The sequence below is a fragment of the Taudactylus pleione genome, unplaced genomic scaffold (assembly GCF_031769625.1).
Source record: "Taudactylus pleione unplaced genomic scaffold, aTauple2 ptg000397bl, whole genome shotgun sequence".
Taxonomy (NCBI): domain Eukaryota; kingdom Metazoa; phylum Chordata; class Amphibia; order Anura; family Myobatrachidae; genus Taudactylus; species Taudactylus pleione.
Window position 1 is genome coordinate 6,869,991 of NW_028284799.1, and position 7,510 is coordinate 6,877,500.

General features: G+C 47.4%; 1 protein-coding gene across 1 annotated transcript in view; it reads left to right on the forward strand.

Annotated features, from left to right (window-relative positions):
• The first annotated feature begins 5,625 nt into the window (after window positions 1–5,625).
• Window positions 5,626–7,510, forward strand: part of RASL10B (RAS like family 10 member B) — a 171,992-nt gene continuing 170,107 nt past the window's right edge. The window contains exon 1 of the mRNA XM_088446323.1: window positions 5,626–5,766. The gene's annotated coding sequence lies outside the window, so the exon portion shown is untranslated. The remainder of the gene's footprint in view (window positions 5,767–7,510) is intronic.

The window sequence follows — 7,510 nt, forward strand, 5'->3', positions numbered from 1 at the left end:
GTAGAGTCACCCACAAACGGCAGGCGCTCCTTCGGGAACGCCTCCATTTGTGCAGCCACCCCCCCGACCCACCTACAAAACGGGGCGAGCTGTCAATCAACATCGACAGCTGCCCCGTTTTGCTGCGAGCCCCGAGCAAGTGAAGTTCTAACTCGTTCCATGGCTCGCACACTGCCCGACCATAGATCCGCTTGCGAGCGGGTCTTAATCAGGTCCTTAGCTTGCAATAAAGCTATGTCCCTGTGAATCCACTTCATGCACTTCTCACTTTATATTTCGAATAAAAAAATACAGCAAGAAGGTGTACGCGCATGCAAGCCTGCTCACCAACCCCCTTCCCACCAGCGCGACCGGTATCGCCCCCCGCATGTTCAGCTTCTTACCTGCTGGTGATCGGTGCTCGAATGTTGGTCCTCTGGAAATAGAGACCAGCTGACCGGGGTCACAGTGCAGGAGCCTGGAGACCAGAGGACATCACCGGAGCACCAATCACTGGTCCTTGGATGCAGGTAAGTGTTGGGGTTTTTTTAACTATTTTTTTAAAATTGACCAGCTTGTGGTCTATTTAGGGGTAACGTATGGGATGCCGGTGCTCTGGATCCCGGTGGTCAGAATCCTGATGCCGACATCCCGACAGGGTTAGGATACCAACACCTGTCGGTAAGTATCCTAACCCTACCCCTAAACCTAACCCAACATCCATGCAGCCTAAACCTAATCCCCTCCGCAGCCAAAACCTAGCCTCTCCCCCCCCCACAGCCTAAATCTAACCCTCCCCCCATAGGGACTAACTCTAACCCTCCCCCTTGTGCCTAACACCAATACTTACCGACAGGTTGCCGGCGATCAGGATGCTGGCACCGGGATTCTGACTGGTGTCGGGATTCCGGCACCGGCATTCTGAGCACCGGCATCCCGACAGCCGGGAAGCCAACTCCATCCCCTATTTAGACCACAAAGCTGATCACAGGGGCCGGCTCTACTCTGCCTGCAGAGCAAAGCAGGGGTCGAGGAAATAGGGGAAAGCCTGGCTAATGCCATCTGAAGATGGGGTTATTATCACAGGGCTTTACCCAGTATTCTTTCACAATTTATTTTTAGCAAATCTAGGAAATGCTATCTGCATACTAAAAATATGCAAATTAAAAGACTTGGATTATTTTTTTATGAAAACTGCTCCAAAAGCTCTAAAATACATTGAAGTCATACAAAAATAATGTGAAAAGGGTGTGAAAACACCTTTTTGTAATATTTTTTTTAGTAATAATAATATTGCGGCTGATTCAATTCAGCATACTGTTGATAGAGCCGAGAGGGAGCTCCCAGAGCTATTCAATTCAGCGCTCTGTTAGGGCAACTAAAATATTTCTTCTTGCACCCTCCTAGGGGTGAGAGGAGAAATCTGATTAAAGTGCCAGCTTTAGTTGCGAGAACCGGCATTCTACGACTGCAGTCAGACTAGTCCGACTAAACTGCGAGGTGAATTGAATAGCTCCGAGACCAACTTCTTGGTGCTATTCAGCTCGCTCTTAATTGAAGTGCCCCTATTGATAAATAAGTCCCATCATTTGAACTGGGGGTAATCACTATTCTACCAGTGGTGCTGCTTTCCCTAGTGGTACATCTCATCATATCCTAGCCTGTCTGTTCTGCTTTTTGAGCATGCAGCCTGGCTTGATTAGCCGATCCAGCAGCTATGAGCTACACCTGAGATTGCCTTGCTAATGGGGCCCATGCACTAGCGACGGATTGCTGTGTTAATGCGATCATGAAACCCGGCATCTCCGGATTGAACATGTTGGATTTCACAGATTTGCCGATCACAATCAAAATATGAGAGATCAGACGAATCGTGGAACATCAAGGGCTGCCGGTTGGCATTTCCTGCAGCTCACTCCCACCTAAGCCAGTTCATCGTGTCAGAACCATCGTGTCAGCGTCTGGGTGTCAGGCTACTTGTCACACTTTGACCTGTTAGATTTGGGCGTGCTGCTTTGCTGCCATTGAGAACCAAGCGGGTCACTGCAAACCCCCCTCAGTATCAGCTCCTTCAGTCAGCCATGTGGGTAGCATTCCTGATGCACCTTTTCCCGCGCCATCTCAGCATGGGCTCCGCCATCTTGACCATGTCACATGAAGCCTTTTCCACAAATTAGGTCGGCAGTTCTAACCACCTGGCCAGTGCAGCCTATAGGGAATAAGGGTGCCCTATTTAAGTCAGCTTGTGTTCTGATCTTTTCCTGGCTCCAGGCTGTATACCTACAGTTCTGTTCTGCTACCAGCTTACCTATGCGGTCTCAGCTTCTGTCCTGCAGTTATGTTCTGTTTGGCTCATTAGTGTGTCACTAGCTCATAGCTCTTCTCTGTTATTAACCACTGCTGCAGTCATCAGAGCTGTTTCCAACTTCTAGCGCAGATGCCAGTCCCCACCTCTGCTACAGCTATCAGCAATGCCTCCAACTCCCAGTGCAGTCTTCAGTACACTCTGTTCCTACAACTATCAGCGCTACCTCCAGTACTCTCAGCTGCTACAGCAATCAGCACTGTCTCCAACTCCAGGCACAGTCCCCAGGACTAACTGCTACTACATCTTCTAGCACTATCTGCAACTCACAGCACAGTAACCAGTACCGCCTCCCTACAGCTTCTAGCACTGTCAGCTCACTCTAAAGTATTCTGAATATCCAGTTCTCATTTCCGTCTGCTACCTGCTGTGGGAACCACTACACCATGTGGTCCGCCCCTTCTCTACGTCCGTAACCAGTTCTAACTCTCCTGGATCTTTGGCTATACCATCTACTACCAGTATATCTGCATGTTCTGAGAAGCTTAATAAGACCCCCAAACTTCCTACACTCCACTCACACTCCAACCCAACAATCCCTGAACTGAGTTCACCCAATCCTAGTGCCTTGACACTCCTGGTATGAGATTCCCCTTGTCACTCTGCTGTACCTCTGCCTACATTGCTGGATCTGTTCCTAGGACCGCTGGTCTCTCTGTGTTGCCAGTGTAGGGCTCGCCCAATGCATTTCTGAATACCTGCTTGGCTTTGCCTCTCAGCATTCAACTACCAGTATTTTCCTGATTACTAGAGATGGACATCAGAAGCCAATGGTTAGCAACCATCAATGTTTCCGATTTGATGGAAGTACTTTTTCCATCGAATACAGAGAATTTGATGGTTATCAGCCATCGGATGCAGCTTTCCGATGTCCATCCAGTGGCTAGCTGTGTGTGTGTGTGTGGGGGGGGGAGAAGCGCACACAGCTGCTCTGCATAGCAGAGCAATGGGTGAGCAGCAGTAAAATAGATACTGGTCGCATGTTCACAGCATTTAATCTCAGTGTAGGGGGAGCCTGGGGCTACCCAGCATCTCCATGCCCCATAGTGACGTGGAAAGGGTGCCACAAGGCTACAACCCCTTTTTGCCAGAGAGTATAACTATTGCAATGGTTATACTATCTAATGGTTGCGATGTGATGGGTAGTTGCCATCGCATTGCTGGATTTGATGATGTCGGAAGCCCAGCAACCATTTAATGCCGGGCTTCCGATGTCCATCCCTACTGGTTTCTTGAGTCATCTGACTCTGCTTTCATCAGGGCCGGCAACAGAAATCTCGGTGCCCGGTACACTGATGTCTCTGGTGGCCCCACCTTCTCACCACCAGCCCCGACCTCGCACCCACACATAACTCCCCTGCATGTGTGATATGTGAAGAATGTTAATGCTAACTGAAAGATATGCTGGCCTTTAAATAAAGTAAAAATACACTATGACTTACCACCACTGATGATGCAGGCAGGTCTTGATCACAGTGCTGTAGATGCCTCAGGTGTAGGAGGGATGGTGGCAGTAGCCATCCAACCTTAGTCCTCAGACCCTAATTTTCTGCTGCTAAAGTATTCTTGAGAGATAAAGATTCTTTCAGACCAAAAGCAATAGGAGTGTGCTCTATTCCTGCTCTTTGCAAATGCAGGCTTCAGAGTGTCCCATGACCCAGTCTCTCTGAAGCAGAACAAAAGTTCCGAAAAGACAATGAACTTTGCTTGTACTGCGGTGATCCAGGTCATTCTATTCAATCATATCCCATTATAAACCAATAAAAGGTGTAAATACCCTGCGAAGGGCTCCGTTCCTACTTCACCGAAGATTGAGGCTCCCATTTATCAACGAAGCATAGCCCCTTTAGTGCTCGCTAAAGGGGTTATGCCAACCTTTCTGAATTTAACAAACAGATTACCGCTGTTTGTCAAGCATCGCTCTCGTCATCGCATCTCTGTGAATCCCCAGTCCTAAGTATCAGGGACTCTAGTGTCATAGTCTCAGGGGGGGCTCTGAGTTTTCCACTCCAGTAGGGGGTTCATAGTGTCCGGCCCCAGGAAGGCATTCAGAGTCCAGCCCCAGGAGGGGTTTATGAGTCTACAACCCCAGGAGGGGTTTGCGAGTTATCCACACCAGGAGGAGTTTCTGAGTTTTCCGCCTCAGTAAGGGGATTCTGAGTTTTCCGCCCCAGGGGGGGTCTCTAGTGCCACAAGCTATGGAGGAGTCTTTATTGCCACAATCCCAGTGGGGGATTCTAGTGCCATAACCCTAAGGGGAAACTCTTGTCTGTCAGTTCCAGAGGGGGACTCCTGTCTGCCAATTCCATTGGGGGACTCCTGTTTGCCATTCCCAGTGGGGAACTCCTGCTTTCCAAATCCTGAGAGGGTGTCGTTTCTTCAACCTGTTAACATTTTGAGTGCTGTCCTGCCAGCTGCCAATCTGAGAGCTGCCCTGCCGGTGGCCAGTCTTGGCGTGAGTTGCTGTCTGCCCACGTCTTCAGTGCAAGGTGCTGTCTGCTCACTCCTCCGGGCGTTAGGTTCTGTCTGCTCACATGTTCGAGTGCGAGTTTCTCTCTGCTCACATGTTCAAGTGCGAGGTTCTGTCTGCCCATAATTTGCGGGCGAGAGGTTCTGCCTGCCCAGTCAGGGTCATCCGAGGTTCCTGCCCAGTGAGAGCCATCCAAGATTTCTGCCCAGCAAGGGCCATCCAGAATACAGCAAATTTGGGGCACTACAATATGACATAATATAAACTGTGGTCAATGTGAAGCAGAATGTGAAATAGGATATTTATTTGGGTCATAAAATAAACTAGGGCAATACTATAGGTCATAAAATTAACTAGGGCAATACTATGAGGCATAAAATGTGAAAAAGGTGGAAGCATCGGAGCACCTTCAAAATGTTGCTACGGGGCCCACAAATTTCTAGTTACAAACCCTGTTGGAGCCACTTTTCTGACAACAGAATCTTTGTAAATAGCTACTGAAAATAATTTCTATTGCTGCAAAATGATAGATTATGGTGACAAAAAGGTGGGAATACAAAACCAGATTTACATTTTTTTTAATATGCAATAAACAGAATATGATTGAAATCAATATTATAAACTGCATTGGAGCTGCTTCCCAATTTTTTTACCCATTTTATTACCGCTGCTTTTGTGTATTTCAGATGTGTTTTTTTCAGGTGGAGTAGTTGTCGGGAAACACGTGTCTCTGTAGGACCCCGCGGAGCAGTAGCGGAGGACCTGCTAACCACGCCTCCCTGCCAGCCTCGTGCTCATGGGAGGGGGGACGCGGCCAGCAGCAGCACAGTGAGTGAGTGAGGGCTGGATGGCGCGAGGACACACGGAGGAGGTAGCAGAGCGCCGCGCGGTCACAGGGAAAGCGGCGGGTGCGAACGGCGCTAGGAGGCTGCCTCTGGCTGCCGGACTGCAGGTAAGGGCGCGGGGTCAACCCCGAGCCATGTAGTGATCTGTACGGCAGCTCCGCTTCATGTCATCCAATACCAGTTGTAGGCTGCACAGGGGACTCAAAGTAGCACTCATTGTTGCGGCGCTGCAGCGCATGTTCCCAGTGGCGACCCCACACATAGCTGAGCGGCTACACCGTGGATAGGTGCAGGCTCTCTTGCAGCACTGTGTCTGTGTTTGTATTGTACATGTGCGCCGCCGTGTCATTGTGCCCAGATTGGATGGAGGGCTATGGGGAGGAAAGCATCGCTCCATTACCATAACAGTTGCTGGAGAAGCTTATGGAGCAGCCCGCGTACCCGGCGCTGCAGCTGTTGCCCTGTACACACATATACACTGCTGCCCTCTGTATACACACACACAATCCGTGTGCCCTAAGCAGGCACATTCCTCTACCACTCATCATCCCCCTGTCAGGTGTGTAAAATATTATTATCCGCGTATTATGTATGTGTAAATCGCCCTAGTAGCCGTCCTGATAGATGGATATCTGGTACAGCACCTGAGCTGTGATACTGTCACCTGTGTAAGATGAGATGAGTGACTGACATGCCCTCTAACAGAGTGTCATACTGTCTTCTGTAGTGTATGATATCTGATACACACACCAACCCCAGCCTCTGCAGATAACGCCATCAGTGCTCTAAACAGGCTACTATGTATTACTAAGCGCTGCAAATAGACTTTATTTTCTGCTGGGTGGGTGTGTCTTAAATATAAAAAGCAGCTACTGTATAGGCAGCAAAATAGTTAATGATACACCAAAACCTGGAATAGTGTGAATCACTGTTGGTTGGTCTTTTATATCTGCTGCGGTGCTACATCTAACATACAGCTTTGCTTGCAGACTTTGTTTATATAAGACATGCACAAATTTATATTTATGTAAAATTATCTTATTCTTAGAATCTGGGGGGCACAATGGTGTGTTGAGTTAATACATGCGCACAGTCTCCCTCTGAGTTGCAAGAAGCTTGGACTATGTTTTAAAATGTCAAGTATTGGCTTTATTCCTTAGAAAATATGTAGTGTTGCATTATAATACTAGCAGCACCTACTGCAGAGTGGCTGTGATCTAGTGGAAAGAAAAGCAAAACAGTGCAGACATGTTTTCTATCTCAGCAGTTTAATATACTCCTGAATGTATCGCTATACGCACTCCTATTCACAGCTGCCAGTGATCTCTCACACGTGCATGAGCTGGTGTATGTGTTGCTATGCACATGTATCATTGTATGCGTTGGTAATTGAAAGCAGCAGCATTATTAAAAGGGGCATGCGATGAAGATTGACAATACTGTTGATGTAACAGTCATGTTTTTATTAGGGAAAATAATTAATATTTGACTGCAAGTGATATCACTACTTCCATATTGCCTGGTTAGTCATTTGAGACTAAACACATACAGCCTTGCAATTACTTTAGATGACTACAGTATTCATATACATTACAACTGTAATTATATCTGCCACCTATAGGATATCACTGTCTGTTATGCAAAGTAATACAGAAACTATTGAGATGTCTATACTTATTTAAACAGACCACTTAATTGGAACCCAAGCAATTGGAAATACTATTTTTTTATATTTATTTTTTTTACATTTCTTAACGAAGGTAAACAAAAATAAGGTGCAAAACTACAACTCATACATTCATCACCTGACCCTAACTGTCCGGGTTTGTATAAGTTACACCTTTTTCCTAT